Consider the following 25,289-nt stretch of genomic DNA (forward strand, 5'->3'; position numbering starts at 1 on the left):
ATGGCTCGGATTGTGCGTTCGTTATCCGAGGAGATCGGTGTGGGGGTGATGGCCATGCCATGAAAATTGATTAAGGGCTTCCTAAGCAATCAGGAGCCAAAGTAGGGTCTCCACCCATGAATAGAAAGGCAAATCTGAAGGAAAAAAGTGGGAATGACGAGAGATGATTCTGGTGAACAGAGAGAACTCGGTGGTAGGTCAGGAGGTTTTCGATAGGGCTACATACGACGCCACTTGATTCTTCCAAAGTTCCGGGGAAAGGGATCGGGGCTAGTTGGATCTACATACCACCCAGCAAGCTGCCTGAATAGGTGTGTGGCATGAGGTGTTAGGTAATCAGCCGCTAACCCGAATGAGAACAGAACGCGTGGTGAATGATTTCATAGCTCAAGTTTACCTCGTATAATCAATTACGCCGGACCTGAAAATACAGTATGGTTCTAAAATAATAACCTGTGTGGCTCTGGAAGATATGTTTTAACTGGTCCAGCAATCTTAACCTAGTAAGTTGCCTCCAAGTCTCTGAGGCTCCGATAATGATGTGCGTATACCCTCTCCCATCGGTAGCAATAGAGTTAAAGGAATCTCGCCTCTTTGCTTTGCATTTAATTTTATTCGCGGATTAAATCCTTCTGCGCGAGAACGTATGTGACCTCCGCGTAATCCAGACACAGCCTCACGAGTGCGAAGCAGGAGTAAAACATTCAAGGACATCCTCGGAAGTGCAGAATCATTCGTTTGAAGTGGGATGGAGAAAGAAAAAACCGGAGGCAGATTAAGAGATGAGTATTTATTCTAGTGGAATTGTAGCAGTAGACAAATATGGACGATCATCTGGTTGGTAAGATGGATAAAGTGTTGGCTTCCCTCCTTAAGGGTCGTGTTTTTTATTCATGCGATTGTGGAGATTCAGAGGTTGCCCGATACTCACTAGGAAGTTTTATGGGGCATTCAAGCGCAACACTCCGTCCGTCGGATGGGACGTTAAGTCTCCTTGGCGCTCCTCGTTAAGAGCAGGCTAATACCAACGCCGGATTTCCCTCCATCCTTCTTTCACGACCTTATCCTACATTGCTAATCACCTAAGCTGTTGGTCGATTCCTCCAAATACTCCTGCTCACATTCCTACAACAATCGGGTCTTGGTAAGCACTTCAAACATCATCTGAAACACTCCGCATTTGAGAATAGTGTCCGGCACACTCTAACCCAAACGCCGCTCAGGGAGGGAGAGGACACCTCAATTGTAAACATCCGATCAATGCTTATTACAATGAGTTCGGAAGAACAAATTTGAAACACCATTCCGAGCAGTTCTTCTTCTTCTTTCATTGTGTTGCGTAACGATCGCTACGTATCGGCCTTTAGAGTGTCAACGGGTACCTACAAGCTAATTGCTCATTGACTGTCCTTTTTCTATTATCATGGGTTTGATGAAGAAAATTTCAGGGAAAAAGAGACCTTAGGAGCCCAATATAAAGGTAGGGAATATATTAATAGGTTTTCAAAAATGTTCGCAGTGCGATGATGAGTGCACATTGAGCCATTTATTCTCAATATATGTTATACAGTGTGTGGGAGCCTTTAGGGAGCAGGGTATACTACGCTTTAAGTACCTACGTTGCGAATTTACGCGTAAAGTAGGGTATGGTATTTGGATAAGGCGACCGACAGCTGAGGTAATTTGCGCCATGAGGGAAGGGTATGGAAGGAAGGGTGGAGAGAAACCCGGCGTCGGCATTAGCCTGCTCTTTACGAAAGGCGCCAAGGGGACCACGGCTTGACGTCCCATACGACGGACGGAGTGTTGCGCTTGCCATGTCCTCCACACAGCATTCAAGCAGGGATTGGGTATTATCTGAAGATTCTCTGCCACCGCCGGGATTTGAACCCGAGCCCACAAGATGGGAAGCCAACACACTAGCCACCACACCAACCAAATCCCATTTACGCGTAAATGCAGCTCGCAGAGTGAATCTCGCTGCGAAATCCAACGTTCCAAGTTTGTAATACATTATTCACCATTGCAAGAAAAACGTTAGAATCACTACGAATTTGATACATCAGATGGTTTAAATATGAATTTTTATCATAGCACATGTCCTCGTGACATTCGAATCGCCCATCTGTGACATTCATGAAGCCATTTAAATGCGCCCATGCGATGATTTAGAGTCCAACTTTAGAATACTCTAATGCTAATTTTTAATCACATCTTCCGTTCCGAAAACAACTCAGTGGAGGCCTTTGCAGTGGAGTCATCTAACGATTACAACGCTGGATAATTACAAACACCTTTGTCCTGGATAGGGGCAATCTACCCAGGGGCCGTATTTTGTAACTCCAAACCGATCGGTGCGGCACCGATTTGTCGGGTGCGACGTCACACCGACTCCCGGTAAGAAGTCGTGCGATTCTTTACGAATCCGATCGGTGCGGCACCAACGAGAGGACGGGAGATCGTCGGTAGCCGTACCGACAGCTAAAAGGTGTCGATACGGCCACCGACTAGTGGGTTTCATGAACTCCCCGGTGCGCATTGTACGTTTTATTTTGTTTTTACCTCATCACCGAGTAAATAATGAGGTTTTCTGCAATGTTATCTTTTTCTGCCCCTTCGATTACGCCTCTATAATTCACTGTGTCATCATCTATATTGATTACCTTGACAGAAATATAAGATAATGGTTAATAAACATGATGTTTGCTTACATATAATGACTTTCTCTCATTTATGTTACCACTTAAGTGAAATTTCACTCGCTTGTAATAGGCTTTATTTCTCTCTATCATCATTTATTTGCGCCTTTGACATAAAAAAGATATTTTTGATTAAATATGAGTTTTGCCGCAATGTTATCACTTTATCTCACTCTGAATAGGCGACTGTTATTTCACTCAATCATCAATTTGGCGTTTCTCTCGGCATAGAAATAAGATCTTTTTATTTAAGTATGAAGTTTGCCACAACGGTATCAACTTCTTTCATTTGTAACAGGCAATTATATTTCATTTCATCGTCAGCCATTGATTCCCTTGACGACAAAAGAAGATATTTGTTAATAAGTATGAGGTTTACCGCAATATTATCATTTTCTCTCACTTGGAATGCGCAACTTATACATATGTATTTCACCCAATCACAATTTATTTACTTCCTCGTCTTTACACTTCTTTTAATTACACCCAGCTCCATATTTTTATAACAATTTCCTAACTTGTTCCTCTAATATGACATTTACATTTGAATCCTACGTTCACGTTCCATGGTATGTTATTTTCGTCTGCTACGGTGCCAATAGCATAACCTTCCGTTGATAACATTTAGACGGAACTTACTTAATGACAACTATATTACTAAATCATGAATAAATAGCATTATACGGAACCAATATTTAAAAAAAAGAAACTACGATCACAAGGATAGTTTCAATAATTCATTCCAGCAACAACAATCTCCATCACATACAAACTTTATTGTGATGTTGTAATATTGTTTCCTTCGATTCTGTAGGTACAGCATTACTACCACACATTATATAAGCATTGTTAACAACTTATCCAATATCGATTATCTTAATCTAGCAATAAGTCGTAATTTCCGGTAATAAAAAGATTGAGAATGACGACAACAAACTGTGCCAATGAGTCTTCACTTGTTTTTACCCTTCTCATTGGTGGAGACACGTTAGATGACTTCCAACTTCGGATATATACGGATTTTCCCTGTTTGGGAAGGAGAGGGAACCGTACCGACTGGTTTGATACCGACGACCATACTGAATCGCTGAATTTGCCGTCATCGGTATGGAATGATGTGCTGTCGGTCGGCTGGGAAGGGAAACCGACCGGTGCAGTACAGACGAAATACAGAATACGGCCCCAGGTGAGACTCGATCCCGCGATCTCCGGTTTGGCAGGCGATTTTATCCCACCTGCGAATGCAAATTTTTTGCCTGATGTTCAGGGGTAAGGAATCGAGGTGGGTTAAATGGAAAACCCGCGAGGATACCTTCGGAGGGTGGCGGAAAGAAGAAGAAGAGTCAAGTGGGGTTGAGGGAGAGTGGGTTTTGAGGGAGATGAGTAGTTTTTCCAAAAATGGAAATGGGAAAGCATAGGGCGACGCAAAGTGAAGAAATAAAGTTGGGGGGGGAAGGTTTGGAGTGGGTTCCGTGAAGTGTCTTGGGGGCTTAGTTTTCGGCCACCATGACGGTGGCTACGAGTGGGAAGGAAAACTTTGCAGGTGAAATTATTTGCCTTCCTCTCAACGCATCAACCGTTCAAATAAAACAAGTTGCGTTCGAACTTTCGCCGACATTTCATCGCGCCACTGAGTCTTCCCGGGTGCTCGCCGAGTGGACGCCCAAACTATGCGGGATGATGCGCACCGTGGCGGTGGAGCTGAAATTTAACAGGCCACCGAAAAAAAATTACAAGAGTTACACCATTACGAGGGAAATATAACTCGAAACTGTTTGCCGCGGAAAGTTTTCATTCTCGGTCCTGAGTATCATACAACATAACGCACACGTGTCCCTATGAAAATTTCTGATGAGAATTTGTCCGAATCAAAGTTAAAATACACGAAAAAGCTCTCGCTAAGTTACCACCATTGCACGCGTATCACGACAAAAACAACACAAAAATGCGCGAATAATGACCCTATGAATAAACAAAGGTGAAATATTGTTTTTAATTACTGCATTAATTTAATAAAAGACAATTATACCCCATAGATTTTATCACGCATGGATTTCATTCAGATTAGTACGGCTACTACTAATACGGCTACTACTAATAATGTCTCATTGCTATTAAGTTAAAATTCAAAAAGTGATTAAAATAAGATTATGGTTTTGATGACTTCCTGTTCTCAAACATGGCCAAACCAAAGGTTAAAAACATCATTGGACAGTGACAATGGAAGTAATATCCACAATCAAATTAAAAAGCCATCAACTACTGGTTTTGCCAATGCTTCTCAACAGACTGACGCGTCTTCTAAAGAGTCACGAATAGATAACGTAAGAAGGTGGATGATTATTCTAAAATTTCCTTAGGACTTTTGTGCAAGTAGAGCAGTAATTAATCGTCACTTGTCGAAATGGAATATCGAAAAAAAACTTCTAAAATATTGTACAAACGAAATGACTTGATATATTTTAAAGAATTTTATGTATTAAAAAATTAAGCGTAAGTTTCCGTGCAATAAGATACATTTCTTTTAAAAATTTTTAGCTATTTATTTTTTGGGTTAATTTATTGACAGCAAAATATGTAATAAGATAGCTTGGAAACAAAATATAATAATTACAAGAAGACTGGCCCCGGGTACCACTAAAATAGTAGAGAATATTTGTAAATATTAAATAGATGGCAGGATCACCAATTGTGGTTACAAGAAGTACGAGATTCCCAGTTACAATTTTAATTAGGTTCTTATAGAGTGGACTATGGGAGGAATATTTTCATAATCTATCAGTCGTTATATGAGCGCTATTTAAAAAAGAGTGGCTTCGCTAGCTGAAAAAAGACGTTCTGTCTCGTCCACTAACCAGATAGGACGCACGAAGTTCGGCTTAAATCACAACAGACGTTTCGGCGTAGTCTTCTTGTTTTGGACGATCTTCATAAAACTTCCTGGAAGTATAACAAAACTTACTCTAAGAAAACCTTCTTAAGGCCCAGTCTTCATGCCTTCGTACTTACGTGACTCCTTCATTCCTTCTAACGAAACCCTATTCTCAACCTTGCCTACTATTTTTCTCGGGAAACTCCACTTCGCAAAATCTTCACGCTTCCCAAAATTTATTTAATACACCTGAGAATTTCAAGTTCCTCAAACGTCTCTACTATAGGGAGTTATACAGCACCTGTTTCGTAGCCCAAACTTTAAGGAAACTATTGAATTTTCCAAGCACCTCTACGACACCACACGATATCCCTTCTCAAATATGCGGTTATCGATAACAACGTCTACGTAAGTGCCTTTTGCATATTTGTACCGAATAAAGTCATGTTTGGCGTCAAAGCGCACTATTAAGCGACCTAACACCCCCTGCCACACGCCTTTTAGGCGGCTCGCGGAGTATTATGTAGATGTAGAATATTTGCGTTTTTCTCCTGATATTTGCAATGAAAATTGCATTTGTAACTTATTCCCGAGCATACTCCAAAAATACCCATAAAGAAAACCAATAATAGGGAAGTAATTGAGAAATACTGGTTCATGAAAGCAGTTTCCACAAATAGTTTATGTTTTTTGGCCTAAGGAATCCTTATATAGAAGTTGTATATGGGTTTTATATACAACACCTTAAACATACACCTCCTATTTTATCACATCAAATCTCATCCCATGATGATAACAACGCCTGAAACGGCAATCACATCGAACGAAACAATTTATAGGAGCAGTAAGAATTTTATCTGGCGCACAGGATTTTTTTGTGATCGCTTAAGGATGGAAGCGATAGAAATAAGAATGGAAAGGAGGAACTTATGCCGATATTCCGGCGATACCATCAGTAGCTCTTGCAAAGTGATCCTGAAAAGAATACAGGTGGGCAGAGCGAATTCAACGGTCAACGCCTTTATTCAATGGTCAGCGGTGCTCCAATCCAGCAATCGGAGCAATCCAGCAATCAATGTTGTACCAATCCGCCACCACCATCGTTCGCATAAAATCAGTGGATAGTTTAAATTATCGGAAATTTACATGAGGGTGAGTAACGAGTCGCAACCCGAATTGTCGACAGAATCGCATTCAAGTACCCGAGGAGTTTTCATCAAATTCCTTGAACTTATAATACGGCCATCATATTCCTTGAACACTTCACAGACATTTTAATGATACCCATTTGAAAGTGTGTGTAAAATTCATAGGCAAAAATGAATGCATATCGATCCAGTTCGTTATTTGCTGAAATTAATTTTTAATAAGGTAGCTGAGCCCTTACCTTTGAGGGAGTTGAATCCGAAGTACAGACGCTGACCAGTAATTTTCTTCATCTGTAAAGATAGAAAAAGAATTAACATTTCATCAACGCAAGAAACAAGTTTATTAATATTCACTCCCAAACATTCAGAAAAGAATCAAATTTGTCCCGGTTATTTACCCTTGGATGGTCCAGCTGCCGGTGAGTATACATACCACCTCTTCAGCGGCGATGATTGTACGCAAAGTGCGTACGCGGGACAGCAATGACAATACAAGTGTGTAAGGGACCAGTGTAACCTTTCCAGTGTTAGTGAAGGAGAATTAGAAAGACAGGCTTCTTATAGTGAGCGCGTGCAAAGGCACTCTAAAATTAAGAAGACTAAACCTAAACGGCGTCGGAAGCCGGGAACGGCCCTGATTGGCCCAAAACATGACATTTAAAAAATACAATTTTTTTATTATTTTTCACAATTTTATCATTTTTTGTTGCATTAGGATGCTTTTGTTCATTTTATAAGTTTTTTTGTAGTCATTTTACCATTTTATCAATTTTTTAGGTTTCCCTTGAACAATGTCATATGCCTTTTTTTATTTAAGTATTTTCTTTTTTATTTTATTTTCAAACCACAACAAACACTTTTGGCAATAACAATAATAATGATATTGAAAGCAAAAACATAGGAAATAATTCGGTATTAGCGAAATAAAATTTCTTTTGGAAGTCTGTAGCTTTTGAAGCATTTAAATTGTACTGGGTAATCCCATACTTTTTCTGTAAGTGGGTCGCGTGAAAGTGAGTTTTGAAGTTGCACAGCTTGCGACTTCGCAAAATTGATTTATATTATGTGATACAACTATGTTTCCCAATAAATCACACTTTTTCTCTATCCAATTGGAAGATTACTACTTAATTACGATGTTTCCTTTTTATTATTTGTACACGAGTCAATTCTCAACTAGCCATAGTCAAGATAATAAACAAGATTGGAGGTAATATATTTTTTTATGGACAAGTAGACTAAACGATTCAAGAATGCAATTCCATTGAGTCCACAATAATAATGGGCTCATCCATCAGTTTTTGTTTCACTTTCGTTTTCGATAGAATTTGATAAACAGAGAGAGACTCGTATCCTAAACCCTTCGTCTCCTTCTCAAACTATTCGCGACGAAAAATAAAACGGCTTCCCAGATAATCTGATGAGATGCGCCGAGTGGGTCAAGGAAGCGAGAATAACAGGGGTCAGCTCCTCAGTTAATAGTCTCTTCTTCGCATCGGCCTCACGTGGTAACTTGCCATGCACACTCTGGTGATCAAATCATTTCCTTAATCAGTGGTTCTATCAGAACGAATGCATGAACTTGAGCCATAACGGCGCACAGTGGACTAGAATCGAATAAAGCTGGCCTAAACCTCAAAATCGATTTTTTTGAGCTAGGAAGTTGAAACTTCGCATACATATTTTCAAATAAATTGTGCACAACTTCCAAGAATTTTTTTTTCCTGTGTATTCACGTTAACAATATATGTGAGGTCAAAGTTGTACAAATTTAGCGAAAAACGACCACCCTCGATTTTTTCTGAAAATTGCCGACTTTATCCTCGTGCAGTGGTTTTATGAATGGCTTTATCGAAAAAACTGTTATACCATCTTAATGGACATATCTTTACCTTTCATTTGAAGGGTGTTTAAAGATTTTGCTTCATCAATAACCATAGATATATAACAAAATGGCGGAGCCTGTTTTCAGCCCCTTTTTTACATAAACGTAGAGAAAAAGTTGATATTATCATCGACTTACACTAAGTAACTTATATCATGTCGTTTTTTCTATATTGTGAATCTAAAGTAAAACCTTGCACCAACTTGCAACCCCCGAATTTTAAATCGTTTTTTCGAGCGTGCGGTCGACTCCGATTCTGGCCGGCGCACAGTGGTCGGAAATCGAAAAACACCGGACAAAAGTCCGAAATGGCTTTTTTTGAGGTAGACAATTGAAATTTGGCACAAATACGGGGAAATAGTGTCTGATTTTGAAATAGCAAGTCATTTTTATTAAGTCTCAGCCGTTATGGAGTTACGGAGGCTTAAACATGACGAAATTTCGAAAAACTTGCCATTTATCATTTTTCTTCGAAAATGTAAAATGTTACGCAGATGGTAGAGCAGTGGATGGATTTTCATGAAATTGTTAACATGTTCATCTGTCATTATAGTTTCTTGCCTGTACTTTGCATAACTTTCAGACATTTTTGTTGATATTTGTGTGCTGTAATGTATCAAAATGGCGGAAGCTTTTTTCAAGCAAAATTTCACTTAAAGCAGTCATTATCTTTTTTATAAGAAATACTAGCTGACCCGGCGAACTTCGTACCGCCTAGCAATCAATGAACTTACAGTTTACTTACACCATTTATAAATCAAGAGCGGCTGTATCGTTTTTAATCATGTTTAATTTATTATAATAAAATAAGGATACAAATTCAATAAAACTACGTAAATGAGTACCAAAATTGCTTGTCAGAAAGACATTTTCTTTATTGAATCTACATGGGGTGGATCGGAGCACGTTTACGCGGATTTTTTTCAATTTCAATATTAAAACTACGTAAATGAGTACCAAAATTGCTTGTCAGAAAGACATTTTCTTTATTGAATCTACATGGGGTGGGCCGGAGCACGTTTACGCGGATTTTTTTCAACAAATTTTCTTACGTTTTGGCTTAAGAAATTTTGGGCATTGTGGTTTAATAAAGCAGTTTATGAAATAAAAATTATACGCATTCAGTTGTTGGCTATTTGCGTTATTAGCTGTAAAAAAATGTTTTTAGGTCCAAGTCTGTTGCATACACTTGGCCCTTTCAGAGGGCAGGTTGACACAACCCCAGAACGACGCTTGACTGATGCTCAAAATCGTGCAAGAAAAGCCCCTATGAAGCAGTATTAGCATTAAATGACTTAAGGCGCGCCAGTTTTAGTATCTCTATTTGGAAAAAATGCACTGCGTAAACGTACTGCATGCGTAAACGCACCACGGTGAGCCCTACACATTCGGGTTTAATGTCTTGCGTCAACCACCTTCTGATAAACAACAGTTTTTGTTTTGTATCAGGCGCAAGATGAAGCGGATGAAGCCGAATAAATATAGCGAAGCAAAGCAGTGACGCAGCGAGGGGAGGCTTTGGGGGATAACCCCCCCAAGAGCTTAGAGAATTTTTTTATGAAAGATTTTGTTATTAATATTAGGGGGACGGATGACTAACAAACAAAACATATTTAACTATTCACACAGCCACAAAACCCACTATTTTGAACCATTTATCTTAAAAAATGTCTGGGGGAAGTGCCCCCACACTTCCCGCTTACCTTAGCGAGTTTTCTATACCCTACAGACCCGTGGTATTAGCTGCGCCCAAAACCCCCTATCCTAGCTACGCACTTGAAGCGAAGGAAGAAATACAGAGGATGGTTTATCGACTCGTGAACATAGCACGCTAAATTGACCATGAAAAAAACATGGGTTTTCATTAGCACATGATCACAAACAACACAAAAACTGAAAGAATGACCATGCGATTTTTTAATCGTTATCACGAATGCATAACGAATTTGAAATTGGATACGTTTAAGCTCAAAAGGGTATATGAGTTGAGATCATGGAATCTACGGAATGAGGACTTCCTAACCTTTGAATTTTCCTTTGAGTAAAGTTGCGTGAATCACATTCATCACCAATTTTTTAATGATCACACACGTTCCGTTGGATAGTTATGGTTGGTTTAGGCTTCGAAAGATCTTGAGCACAGAAACTACATTTTTCTGTAAATCGTGCCTTGGTAAGCCAGGAAACATAATGAAATACACTTTTAGCACACCAAAACACACCAAATATCGCCATCCAACCTTAAGCTGATTGGTAAGCCAGGTACGTCCAAGGACTTAAAATATTCAGATAGATAGTTGGTGATTTCGTCTTCGTTTGTTACACATTTAAAAGATTCGAATCCATGCAGAGTACGAACTATTTGAATTTACCTCGTTTTAGTCATCCACATCTTCGTTCTTGCTCGCTAAATCAACCATCTTTGATTCGGAACACGGACATTACCGTTTGTCAACAATTGCTTGGAGATTTGTTTACAAACACGGTAGTGAAGTGTCAACTCGAGCTGGGCCACGGCTGGGCTTACAATCAGCTCGAATTAAATTTTAAAAATGTAATTTCAATTTAATTAATATTTTGAAAATATTTAGTAATTAAAATGTTATATTGTTACTAAATTCAGTTATTAAAGTGGTAAAAACAAAACAAAGTATTTAATTTGTAGTTTTGACCGACTTATCAATTGTTGTGTTACTATAACTCCTAAAAGCATGTCCATAGGAAAGAGATGAATTTTTTTGTGAAATTATCCTTTTTTTAATGGCCTATATGTTAACCCCGCCTGAGACGAATCCAAATAACCAAATCTCATTGAAATCGGTGCAGCCGTTCTCGAGTTATAAGTGTTCTAACTAACACGATTTTCGACTTTCTTTTATATATATAGATGTATGTCGAGATACTTTGCAATAATACTAAGAAAACATATTTAAACGTTTGTCTGCAAATGGTTTGGGAAAAAGTTTGCGGCCCTGAGAGAAAATTCGAATTTTCGACCGCGCGTCGCGGTCCGGCTCCACGCGACGGACCCCGGTAATATCGATGGCGTGTGATGGTTGAAGTTGTTTGCACCTAAATTCCTCAAATTTGCCTTTTTCAAGCAAAAAACACTTTTCTGGATTCCCTAAGGTTCTATATCGAAGATATTTTGAAAGCAGTATTGGTCATTAGGTCATAAAATGGCGGACATTTTGTTAGGCAAAAGTTAACATAAAGTAGTCATTATCTCTGGTTTTAGAAAAATGCATATCATAATTTTTTGTCAGGGTATTAAGTAAACATAATTTTAAAGTATTCTACAAAAATCTGTGGAAAAAGTTTGCGACCCTGAGAAACAAATTCCAATTTTCGATCCGTTTCGCGGCCCGGCTCGGCTCAGCGCGGCCTCGAAACTCCGACTCCCCACACTGACGAATTTCTGAGGACCTTAATGTCCTGTATTCGCCTTACTCAAGACATCCATGCTGTCAATGATAACCAAATGTCATATATTTATTATCATAGAGGGATACTATATCCAGCGCATGTGTTTGTAGACTGTGATGCCTAACTGTGATGAATATGCTTTTCTTCGGTTACTCCACGGAATTTTCCGAGTAATTATGAACTCCTTCAATTCCTGAGTGCACATGAGGGTGTTTTGTTCCTCATACACTCTTTTGTGGAAGGGTGTGGGGTTGGCTGTTTTCCCTTTCCACTCTCTTTGCATTTTCAAACTGCAAGCCGCCAAATCCCTCCGCCTTCACAGCACCATGCGACTCGGTCCCTGAGGGAGTTTTTATGACACCGCGCACCCTTTAACAGTTATGATGGGTTTTCCCTGGGTGGACCTTCCCTATCATATAGAAAATGCATGTTGAGCAGTAGTTCTATCTTGGCATTTGTGGTGAAGTGATGTGGTGAAGTGAATTGGGAGAAATCTGTTCTGATAAAATATTTTTTACTCGCGATATTGAGTGTGAGTGATAGGAATCCTTACCGAGTTTTTTTTTTCTAAGGTTTACATCAGTGTTTTTTTCCTCAGCAATCCACACCTTATTCGAGGTAAGATATCTGTCCATGTGTTTTTACCTGGTTTTAGTCATTCGTGCTTTTTCGTCCCAGTTTTCTTACCTCCCTTGAACTATTTTTTACAAACTTTCTTCAATACCGATTTTTCGCCCCTACTTTCTGGCGTTATGTAGCCTATCGGTGTTGAACAATTTGTGGAATGGGTAGATTCATTCTATTACATTAATTTTCAGACCTTAGACAAGTTTTTCAGTCCTGATTGGGTATGTCTTCCAATTTTATCACACGGCTTGATCTCCATAATACATTGATGGGCATAAAGTTCAAATCACCAACTGAAAAAATGGAATATTTGGTGGATTTTCTTGTGCGAAGATTTGATTTAGGTCAATAAATAAAAGGGAATTAGGTCAATAAATAAAAGGGAATAAAAATACATTTTTAAAGCGAAATAACGCATGGCTCATGGAGTCGATGAACTTTCCTGACACCGTGCGTCAGTATTTGACTAGCACTTCTGCTGACACTGGTAAGTGCCATCCGGTGAAAACCTTCCTTTTTCATTGAACGACATAACATTTTTCTTTTTGGGTTATTTACTTTTAAATAATTACTTCCTAAGTTCACTGGGAAGGTCGGAAATAGATTTTAGTGTTTCCTCGGAGAGATCAAAAAGACGTAAGGTCCAAAATATTAAAATGTCTTCCTCTGCTGCGGAGCTCGCATTGGCAACCTCTCTGAGTTTAAGGGAGGAAGGAGATATTGCGGCCGCCGACCTAATTTCCGAGGTAACGACAACCACTCCTAGTAGGGCGAGAAGAGTTTTGTCTAAATGGAGAAAAAGGGATAATCCCCAGAGGGAAATGACCCCTGAAGAAGCTGTGTCTCTCGTTATTACAACTGAGCTAACGAAGAGTCAGTACAATACACTGAGACGAACGGCTCAAAAGTATAGACACAAGCTTTATCCAAGCTACGATAGAGTCCTAAACGCGAAAAGTATGGCATACCCCGAAGGAATCAGGGTAACTGAAAACATGTGCGAAGTGAGTCTTCAAACTCTCTTAAATCACACAGCTTCGCGAATTCTGTCATACATTTCAGCTGCTGAAACCTCATATGATGAAGTAGATTGCATACTAGTGTTCAAAAATATGGATTTGATGGCAGTTCGGGCCATGCCCAATGTAAGCAATTGTGGGAACTATCTGACTCATCAGATGAGTATTTATTTATGAGCTCCCTGGTGCCACTTAGGTTACTAAATGACAATACAGGAATGAGATTTACGTGTCTATTTTATCTGTAATTTATCTAATTGGAATCATTACGGGAATTTTTAGTACTTTTAATATTCCAGGTGAGATATTATGGGCGAATCCTCGGTCATCTTCTACGAGATTTTGCCGACCTATTCGCCTTCAGTGGCTAAAAGAGACTAGAGAAGTTGCGAAACCAGAGAGAGATTACATAAAAGAACAGATTGATGGATTGGATAAATTGAATTTTAGGGATTATTCAGTAGCATTCAATTTGCTATTAACAATGATAAACGGAAAAGTAAGGCCAATTCCAATCTCAAATGCAGTAAATTACTATATGGCTTAAATTATTAACCTTAAAAAATATTCTCTTAGGTTTGCAATGCATTGACTGACTGTGCAAGCATGAGATGTTACATCTGCGGAGCAAAAACTTCCGAAATGAATGACATCAATGCGATGAAACGGCGACCGATTAAGGTCCTCAGAAATTCGTCAGTGCGGGGAGTCGGAGTTTCGAGGCCGCGCTGAGCCGAGCCGGGCCGCGAAACGGATCGAAAATTGGAATTTGTTTCTCAGGGTCGCAAACTTTTTCCACAGATTTTTGCAGAATACTTTAAAATTATGTTTACTTAATAACCTGACAAAAAATTATGATATACATTTTTCTAAAACCAGAGATAATGACTACTTTATGTTAACTTTTGCCTAACAAAATGTCCGCCATTTTATGACCTAATGACCAATACTGCTTTCAAAATATCTTCGATATAGAACCTTAGGGAATCCAGAAAAGTGTTTTTTGCTTGAAAAAGGCAAATTTGAGGAATTTAGGTGCAAACAACTTCAACCATCACACGCAATCGATATTACCGGGGTCCGCCGCGTGGAGCCGGACCGCGACGCGCGGTCGAAAATTCGAATTTTCTCTCAGGGCCGCAAACTTTTTCCCAAACCTTTTGCAGACAAACGTTTAAATATGTTTTCTTAGTATTATTGCAAAGTATCTCGACATACATATTTCTTATAAAAAAGATAATGACTGCTTTAAGTGAAATTTTGCTTGAAAAAAGCTTCCGCCATTTTGATACATTACAGCACACAAATATCAACAAAAATGTCTGAAAGTTATGCAAAGTACAGGCAAGAAACTATAATGACAGATGAACATGTTAAAAATTTCATGAAAATCCATCCACTGCTCTACCATCCGCGTAACATTTTACATTTTCGAAGAAAAATGATAAATGGAAAGTTTTTCGAAATTTCGTCATGTTTAAGCCTCCGTAACTCTATAACGGCTGAGACTTAATAAAAATGACTTGCTATTTCAAAATCAGACACTATTTCCCCGTATTTGTGCCAAATTTCAATTGTCTACCTCAAAAAAAGCCATTTCGGACTTTTGTCCGGCGTTTTTCGATTTCCGACCACTGTGCGGCGGTGGCGGAGAGTACGGCGACGCGGCAAGCGTGTGGATGCAATATGGTCTCATTCACTTTTATATGTGGATACAGATATAATAGTGATAGAAAATAATCACCAGAAAGTAAAATTAATAAATATTGATACGAATGACTCTTATTATTCAATCGCTGGGCACTGCACGAGGTGCACTGAAAGGTTTCTTTCTTTGAGTGCATTCCATATACTACTACGGAGAATGGACTTAAATCGTTTGCTTAAAGTGGGGAAACGGACTCTTTTATTAACTAACAAACTCTATTTCTAGGCAAGAGCCCCCGATGATCCATGGCCTCCACTTCCTAACCTCCCATACATATTTAAAGGCCTGCTGACAACGGTCGTTTTATTGTGTTGTTGTAGTGCGGAGCCCTTCAACCTTCTTTTTTTATGCTAGCTGTAAAAGTTTCGAAAGCCATATTGCTCACATCGGATAATGTATGCTTTCAAAGAAATGCAGTTAATTTTAATTTATGCCTTATACTCAATTTAAAGTATTGATTTAAATCTCTTACGTATATATCAACGTCATTATTCTTAATAAACTGCGCTGCTGACAAAATCGTTATTTCTTATAAATATTTTACCATAAAAACAATACATAAACAGAAACATTACAATTGACACTTTTCCCAACTAACATCCTGCAATTAACACTTTCAGCAATAAAAAGTTTCTGTTTCTCATTCACTATCTGACGAGTCCTTACCACTTCCACTATCTGAGGTTAGGCATTGTTTTCCTTTTTCAAAAACAGATCCATTACATTTTTCGGCAAGTCGTATGTTTCTCCCAGTTTAATTGGCGTAATTTTTGTAATTATCAGTTATGATATTAGGCGTTGTATTCGGAATAATTCCTGATTTGTGGCCACTCGTTCTATTTTTCTTGTCAACCGTTCACGGAACTTTCTCACGTCCTTATTGCGCGCCTCTAATGCTTCCCCTGATAGTTGTCACAATTAAGAAAGGACTCTTTTGCAATGTCAGCTCCGTGAATGAAGATCTTATGTACGGTCGGTGGCATACAATAATTGTTTTCAAAGCGTCAGTGATGGCTATTTAGAGAGGAAATCTAGAATAATTGTGATGACTTTTGAATACTCGTACCTGTTTCATGCTTCACCTAAGGAAGAGCATCTTTTACCAAACCGAGAGGGCACAAGGGTGCTCACGAGCAAGAATTCATGAGACATAGGCTCTCGTTCCCACGTGTTATTATATTGCGCATGCCCTAACTGCTGCCAAAGCCGTGTTTGCAAATTAAAGTGCACTTTGTATGCGACACGAGACTTGGATCTGTTGAAATGCACGTTGTGATTCGAGACGCGGCATGATCCAGAACCATTTTTGGAAACTTCATATATAGCCTCTGCTACAATAATTTCACACGCGTAAATGGAATCGTATGCTCGACTCACTCTCTCATAACTGGTGTTAAGATTATATCCATGGCATTTCAGATTTTCGAAGACCCTTGTACTGATATTTTGTGAGCTGCATGGGCACAATTACTTAGCGAGAGGACATCTTAATCTGACATCACATAATACTCGGGGTTGCATTTTATCCACTTGGAAAGGGTTCTTCTTGCCTCCGAGGATGGTCATTGCATCTACCTTTTGCATTCGTTTTCCTCCTTTTAGTTCTCTCGATACAACCCTGAAAACATACGACTTGACGTCCACCTGCACTGGCTAAACTAAAGAAACTTGTACATTACGCTGCATAAGGAAGAGATATTAATTACTTAAAATCAAGGATATAGAATAAATAAACTTACTGGATAAAAATAATGTACTCTTGAAGCACCACGACAGTACTTGAATTTTTGGCAAAATCAAGTACTGTCCTGAGCCATTTTCCATGACGTTTGAGGAATACATTCTTTTTTTTATACGATCAATGTTAAAAATAAATAATGTTAATAAGTTATTGTTATGGAGTTTGTTTGTTTATAGAATAGTCTGTTTCCCTATTTTAAGCAAGCAATTTAAGTCCATTCTGCGTAGTAGTATATGGAATGCACTCAAAGAAAGAAACCTTTCAGTGCACCTCGTGCAGTGCCCAGCGATTGAATAATAAGAGTCATTCGTATCAATATTTATTAATTTTACTTTCTGGTGATTATTTTCTATCACTATTATATCTGTATCCACATATAAAAGTGAATGAGACCATATTGCATCCACACGCTTGCCGCGTCGCCGTACTCTCCGCCACCGCCGGCCAGAATCGGAGTCGACCGCACGCTCGAAAAAACGATTTAAAATTCGGGGGTTGCAAGTTGGTGCAAGGTTTTACTTTAGATTCACAATATAGAAAAAACGACATGATATAAGTTACTTAGTGTAAGTCGATGATAATATCAACTTTTTCTCTACGTTTATGTAAAAAAGGGGCTGAAAACAGGCTCCGCCATTTTGTTATATATCTATGGTTATTGATGAAGCAAAATCTTTAAACACCCTTCAAATGAAAGGTAAAGAAATGTCCATTAAGATGGTATAACAGTTTTTTCGATAAAGCCATTCATAAAACCACTGCACGAGGATAAAGTCGGCAATTTTCAGAAAAAATCGAGGGTGGTCGTTTTTCGCTAAATTTGTACAACTTTGACCTCACATATATTGTTAACGTGAATACACAGGAAAAAAAAATTCTTGGAAGTTGTGCACAATTTATTTGAAAATATGTATGCGAAGTTTCAACTTCCTAGCTCAAAAAAATCGATTTTGAGGTTTAGGCCAGCTTTTTTCGATTCTAGCCCACTGTGCGGCGTCTCCAACTTATTAAAATGGACTGCAGCATTTGTTTTTTGTATAAACGTGAAAAAATGATTCAATCTCATCCATCTATAAAATTATTTTGATAAATAGGGATTTCGTACCTGAGTATATAAACTCAGTTTATTCCTCCCTCTTTCGATATACAATCGGAAAAAAATATTTAAGCTTTAAATTTGAATCAACCTGGTAAAAAGGAGAGTTTGGACAGTAAATGGAAATTAGTTATTATATTTTATTGCCTTTTTTCGTGAGAAAATGTCCAAAAAGGAAAATAATAAATGTGTGAAATTAGCAGCGAGTTTCACACCAGAGGAAAACTTAGAATTCCTATTTTTTATGTTTCCTTTCCGAAACCTAGGTCGGGATTAAAAACTCTTGTGGAACATACAAAAGTGTATTTCATTATGTTTTTATGTTTCCTTTAGTTTTTCTATCGTTAGTGAAAAAAGGCATAGTGAACTACTTGATATTTACGAGTCTTCGGTTATTTCTTTTTAAACTATATCTAGTTCATATTACATGTATCATTTTTTCACCAATTGCTCACTTATTTTCTGTTTTAAAAATTAAACCGCTTATCCAAGACCATTATGTGCGAAATAGAATAAAATTTATCTCAAGGGTAACTACAAATGAAACGTCACACTATACTGTTAATTTGTTAATTCAGCATCTGAAAATAAGTCTCCAATGATTCCATGTGTGAAAAATAGCTAAACTGCTAGTTCATGAAGTTAGTCAACAGATGGTGTCAGCAGTTTTACCCAAGAAAGGTAAATGTACCATGTGTGCAAGAAGGAGTCGACTACTACCGACGCTGGCTGCTAGTTGTTGTAGATTTTAAACCCAAAGTGGATTTTCAGAGGACTTGAAAAGCGATAACGGATGCACCAATCACCTATATAAAAAAAGGAGGACAGCTAGAGTCACACAATTTTTCCGTGACAAATTTGGATTAAAACTTGTATGAATAAGATTAAGATCAACGACTACGAAGGCTAAACAAGACAGAAGAATAAATTTTAAGTTGAGATATCAGTACAAATTTGCTCAAGAGTGCGTCCACCGGAAAAAGAACAATAATAAAATTAATTGAGCATTTCATGATTAACTACGTAGCATAATTAATTCCTTCAAACCACCCCCATCTAAACGAATCTGAAAATCTCCAAACGCCACACTCCAAACTAGTTTATGAACACATTATCATGGGATAAGCATCTGCAAAGGCTTTGATATCCTTTTTAATATAAAATAAGTACTAATTGTAACTTCACAGTTTTAATACACCTAATCGTAGGTTATTCGCGAATTCTTGATTTAATTTCACCGGCGGTTTTTTAAAAAGATAAAACAAAACGGAAAAACGAACATTCTTCCCGCATAAGACAATAGTTTTTTTTATCCTTTGAGGGTGGGAAAATTAGCCCTCAGTTAATCATCCAATGAAATTAATTTGTCCAATTTCTAATTATATATCCTTCAGCCAACACTTATTACCTCCATTATCATGCTGTGACCCAGTTACATTATAAAAGGCACTTCACTCCATTGAATAACCCAGCTCGGAGTCATAATGGGGTTTTGCTGCAGCTAAAACATCGGAGTAGACCACAGCGTTAACCACAGACTGATTTAATACTTTTATCACTGGCAATAGGTGAACCAAAAGCGTATGTCTTCCATTATCCACGGATATTGCACAGCTGAATACTGCCCTTCCCTCCGTATATACCTCGATATTTGGGAAAAATGCAATTTTCTGCCCAAGAGTGTAAATTAACCACTGAAATCACTAAAAATCGTAGATAATCACAAAAAAGCGATTTATATAAATTTTTGCAATATTCCCGTGACTAATTATGTATTTGAGAAGAGTATCGAGTTCTATTGTAGCTTAGAAATTTTATTTCTTAATACTAAACTAACATATCGAGACCAAATTGTTGTTTGCGCTATTCAAGGGCATAGAATTTGTCGTATTCCCTATATTAGACCATTTTCTTAATTGGTGAGGGCACGCTAGTCAAAGTATGAAAACAGGCTAAACTAAGATCCATCAACTTAATTTTGTCATCGACCTTGTATGATGTAAGTCAAGGGCCGAAATGTGTATAGTAATGGAAAGCGGTTTAACGTATGTGCCTGCGTAATCACTTTATACGCATTTTCGCAATATGAATGTATATTTGGAATGGTATACTATTTACTGCATAAGAATATTGAACCCAGAGCCCAGACCCCCCTCCGCCCCCCCAGCGAGCAAAAGCGAGTATTAGACATACCAATGCTCCTCTATTTTTTAGTTAATCCTATAAAGGATGTTATTCTCCTATTTTTAACAATTGGATGATCCATTCCGCTTCGCAGCCTGTTTGGATGAAAATATCCTTAACGCAACAACAATTTTCCACACAATGAGGTGAATTTCCAGTACCTGATAGTTACAATATATTAGTGAAGGATTTGTGACACGGAAGGAAGTTATGAAGTAGCTAAAGGCTTGTACACTACACAATCTTATCTATCACTGATTAATCAATCTCACAATTCTGATCATAAATGATTCAATTCTGTTCCTGCCGAGAACTTCTAGTAGGGATTACTAAAATGGAAATGGTATTTGAGCTATGTCAAACCTAAAACTGCCTGAAACATATGCGGACTTTTAAAATTATTGAGTTTACATGCGATATTGAATGTAGGAGGGGGGACCCAAAAATAAGTGGACGGATACCGCTGCGCGCGTCGCTCTTATGGTTTGGGCTTCTCCCGCCAGATGGATATTATTTCATCATTTCTGAGTCAGCATGCGAAACAGCGTGGATAAAGACGGATCTAGCTTCGCCCCTATGACAGTTTACTTTCGATGAGTTAGACCTCTTCGAGTTTTGAAATGACTGACATTCGAGAACATCGTGCAGCGTTGAAATTTTGCTCTCTACTTGGTAAAATTGAGTCGGACACGGTTATTATGTTGTCGACAGCTTATAAGGAACAAGCTTTAAAAGTAAATCAAGAGAATAAGTGGTATTCGTAATTCAAACGTGGCAACATGTGGATCGAAGACATTCAGCACCCGGACCGGTCTTACACGTCGAGAACTAATCAAATGTGGAAAAAAAACGCTTTCCCTTGTGTATATATATAATGAGAGACGTAATATTGACGGATTTGCTGAACAATTTGGTCATTCGTGGAGTTCATTACAGCGAATTTGAGCTGGAGATTAGCAATTGAGAGGAATCGCGGCGAAATTTATACCCCACTTGCTGGATACTGATCAAATGCGGCGCGTGTTGCTGATTGCCGCGACTTGAGTTTTTGGTAAAAAATCGGATGAAAATGGTGATGAAAGGGAAATATTTTGGTCATATTACGGAAGTGACAAGAGAATCGAAGGCGGCGCTGCAATGCATAGGAAACGACGAATACCAGTGGCGCCGACTCCATGGGGCCGGAGGGGGCCCGAGCGCCCTCAAAAATTGGTTATGGGTGTGAGGAAAAATGTGTCAGGCTTGTCGATTTTCCCCGAAGTGTCCATATATCGAGATTCGAATTGTCAGGGCTCTAATGCTGATCATATGACTTTAATAAAATGCTTAAAAAACTAAAAACTCACTACTTATAAATTTTCCCGGGCAAGATCCCTGGGTGGGCCCCCCCCAAAATGTTTTGTAATTCGGCATCCCTGATGAATACCAAAGGTGTTTCCCGCAGTGGAAAAAACGTTTAAACCAATATGAAAGTGAAAATGGAGAGTACTTCGAGGGTGAATAACGTCTGTTTTAAAAATTAAATTTTGAATTTTTCAAAAATTGTGGCTGGTTATTTTTGGGTCCTCCCTCGTATAGTCAGCAGCTTTAAAGTAGTGAGTTACAGTATATCATCATACTTTTTTTCCCGATGACAACATATAAATTAATCTTTCTGTCGTTAAATTACCAAAGAGTCGCATATGTAGCTGTCATTCACTCTGGAGGTATGAATCCATAAAAATATGTTCTGCGAGCCAAATGATTTCTTGTAGTCTATATCCTCGCTTCAACAGTGCAAAAAGAGGTCTTAATACAAATGAAGCAAACCTGAGGGAGGGATACATGTGGTTGTCGCATCACGAGCGCTAGCCATTAATACATATCCAGGATACCGTGTCACTCAAAATCTGCGAGTTAAAAAACAGCGGTCTGGTGAACCATAAATTCCACATTCCCAAAATGCTCCCAGGATATAAACGACTGTCTGCATATTCCCTCAGTAGTAGACGCTACCCTGGATTACCACCGCGTCAGCAATGATTTCTCTTCTATGAAGGACATTTTTATGGCGTTCTCCCATACGGCGAAAAACCACCATTTACTGCCACGTTGGGAGAAATGGGTACGCTTGCCGTTCAAATCTACGAAAAAAATAGAGTGAAAAACAGCGGTTCGCCCTGCAGTGAAAATTCCCTTGTGCATCGCTGGTAATAGTCGTGGGATGAGCTTCCCCGGCCACTCACCGAATCGTGGGTGGCAGCACCGTCGAGGTAACGCCTTTCAGAAACAATTTGTTAGCGTTGGGTGATGGCGTAGTGGTAGGATATTGCTCTGAGCAAGGAAATTTCACATGGGTGGTATAAAAGGCGAGAAACAGTATCGATTTTTCGTTTTTATCTCGATCTTTAGGGTACGTCGTATGCCTTTCATATTCCTCACGTTGTAAAAAAGAAGTAAGGCACCCTCTTGGAAAACCGGAGTTCTCCATGTGCTTTAAGAAAAAGGGAAAAAAGCGTAAAAAGTTTATTTCTTTCTTGGGGCTCCTCTCTTCTTAACACGGTTTTTCCAATGTAGCGCTTGTGCTTCCTTTGTGAGGAGTGAATTAAAGCGCGGAATTTGTTATCCTTTATTTCCCTCTTTCTACGAGTCTTTTTCGAGTCTTAAAACTTAACTCTGCCGCTCTGAATGACAATATTGGTGTCACGCACTACGCTATTCTTGATATTCCCGCGCGCTTTACATACCACTTGCTTCATATCTCACTCAAAGGATTTAAAAAAAGTCTTCACAATTGCGGTAGAAATTAGATCGCTATTTCCCGCACCTTAGGGACGTCTGACTTTAGCAGTCACGATAAAGAAGCTTTTCCAATTTGCACAAGAAAGCATTGAGCCTTATGACTTTAGTTGGATCAAAATATAGCGGAGGGGTAATTTAGACGTGATACCAATGGATATACTAAAAGAAAACTTGATACAGAGTCAAAGTTTTTTGTTAGTGAAATTGTTTCATGGCACCTGGCGTAGAATTTTTACGAAGGATAACATATTCTTGGAAATAATAGTCGAAAAAGTTTCCAGATCTCTTGATTCGTTCAATACCGTGAATAATTATGGACCTGGAGTATCAATGACATCCTTTTTTACATATGAAAGTCATTCCTATCCATCTAGTTAACTAGAATCTTTACCTCTAATGATGCATAAATGGTGATTAACTTTAAATTCAATTTCTGTTCCATCTTGTGATTTACTTGCTCCTTGATATTTCTACTAGAGTGCCTATTGGTACTCTGTCTATTGCTACGTTCCTGCTTCAGAATATCCTATTTCTTATAACCTGAGGTTTCAGGCGAGATGGAGTGGAAACGCGACATAATGAAGAAGCAGGAGCAATTTCCACAATTTTAAATTTATTGGTACTACCTGTTTCGCTTACAGCATCATCAGGTACAATATATCAAAGTGTGCAACGTCTGAAATAGGAAAGGCAGGATAGGGGTAGTAAGACGGGAAGGCAGAGGAAGGGGAAGAAGGGAAGGGTGTACAATCACAGGTGCTTGGAAAAATCGGGAATGGAGTCAATGAGGAAGTATGGCGAATATGAAACTAATTGGTCTTAATGTCTTCACTCCAAAGGGGATGGTGGGAAGGCCCCTGATTCCCCTACTCCGCTGGGTTCCAACTCTTATTCATACTCATAACAATTCCTCTTCCTAACAATAACTCCCCTCATCAGCCTCTCCCCCTCCCTCATTCCCCCAAACTAACCTAACCCACAGACTTGTAAAGTATATATTTCAACCAACACCGGAAGGAGCCCAACGACCTTTGAAGAAGCGACGAGCAAAGGGTGGCGAAACGTCGGGAAATAACCAGTACTACATGGCAAGACCCAAAAAATACTTTGGATGAGATCAAAATTTGCTAATTAATGAAGCTCAATTAAAATATTCATGGGAATAAGTTTTCAGGAGGCCCAACACATGATATACTTGTAATATGTGGTCCAAAGTCTAGTAATTTATATGCTGACTATAAAGACCATATGTCTTCATAGTTACCATTTCTCTCTTTGTGAAGAGAGAAATAATTTCTAAATTGAGAGTAGGATGTAGTAAACTCACACACAGTAATTAACGGTAGCACATGAAGAAGTCTACGATTTAGTACATTTATTTATATTTATTTACTCGAAAACAGCACTATTTCGACAATTACATCGGAAAATTCAGCAAATTACAAAGGTTGATTACAAACCTCCATGCCCTAGTTGTGAGTACCTCAGCTCCCCAGGTGGGACTCGAACTCGTGACCGTCAGTTACGCAAGCGAAGACTGTACTCCGACGCCACCGAAGCCGGCATGCATCAATCAGGCCAAAAATCAACATTCAAGTCAGTTATTAATCAAAATGATACTGAGAGAGAGTAGATAAAATATATTCAACAGGTACGTCGAGGATCAATCAATACAATGTATTCATACTGTATGTAAGCATGTAACTACTCGAGCAACAAAAATAGCAATGGCTGAGCATTCATTGGCCCATTCCTACTGAAGTCCAATACCACCCGCGGGGATTTTATGAGTTATTTGATTGATAAGGAAGACCATTATTAAAAATTCGTAATAACAAGACTAAAAACAATCTCGTCATAAAATCGATAAATATTTGTTCTTAAAATGCCGTCAAGCAGATGAAAATCCATTGAACTCTAAGAATCGTTGCTTACAGAGGAAAACTAGCATGATTAGTGGCACACTCAGCATCGAAGATAAGCCGTGAAATTTCTGAACTTCTCCGCCATCGAGTTCGAAAAGCTTTCGTAGTATTTACCATTTTTCGCCTCGAAGGATATTTTTTTATCCGATCGTTTCTGGGGTCGCAGCTATATCTCTAT

The sequence above is a fragment of the Ischnura elegans genome, chromosome 10, assembly GCF_921293095.1.
Source record: "Ischnura elegans chromosome 10, ioIscEleg1.1, whole genome shotgun sequence".
In the NCBI taxonomy this organism is placed as follows: domain Eukaryota; kingdom Metazoa; phylum Arthropoda; class Insecta; order Odonata; family Coenagrionidae; genus Ischnura; species Ischnura elegans.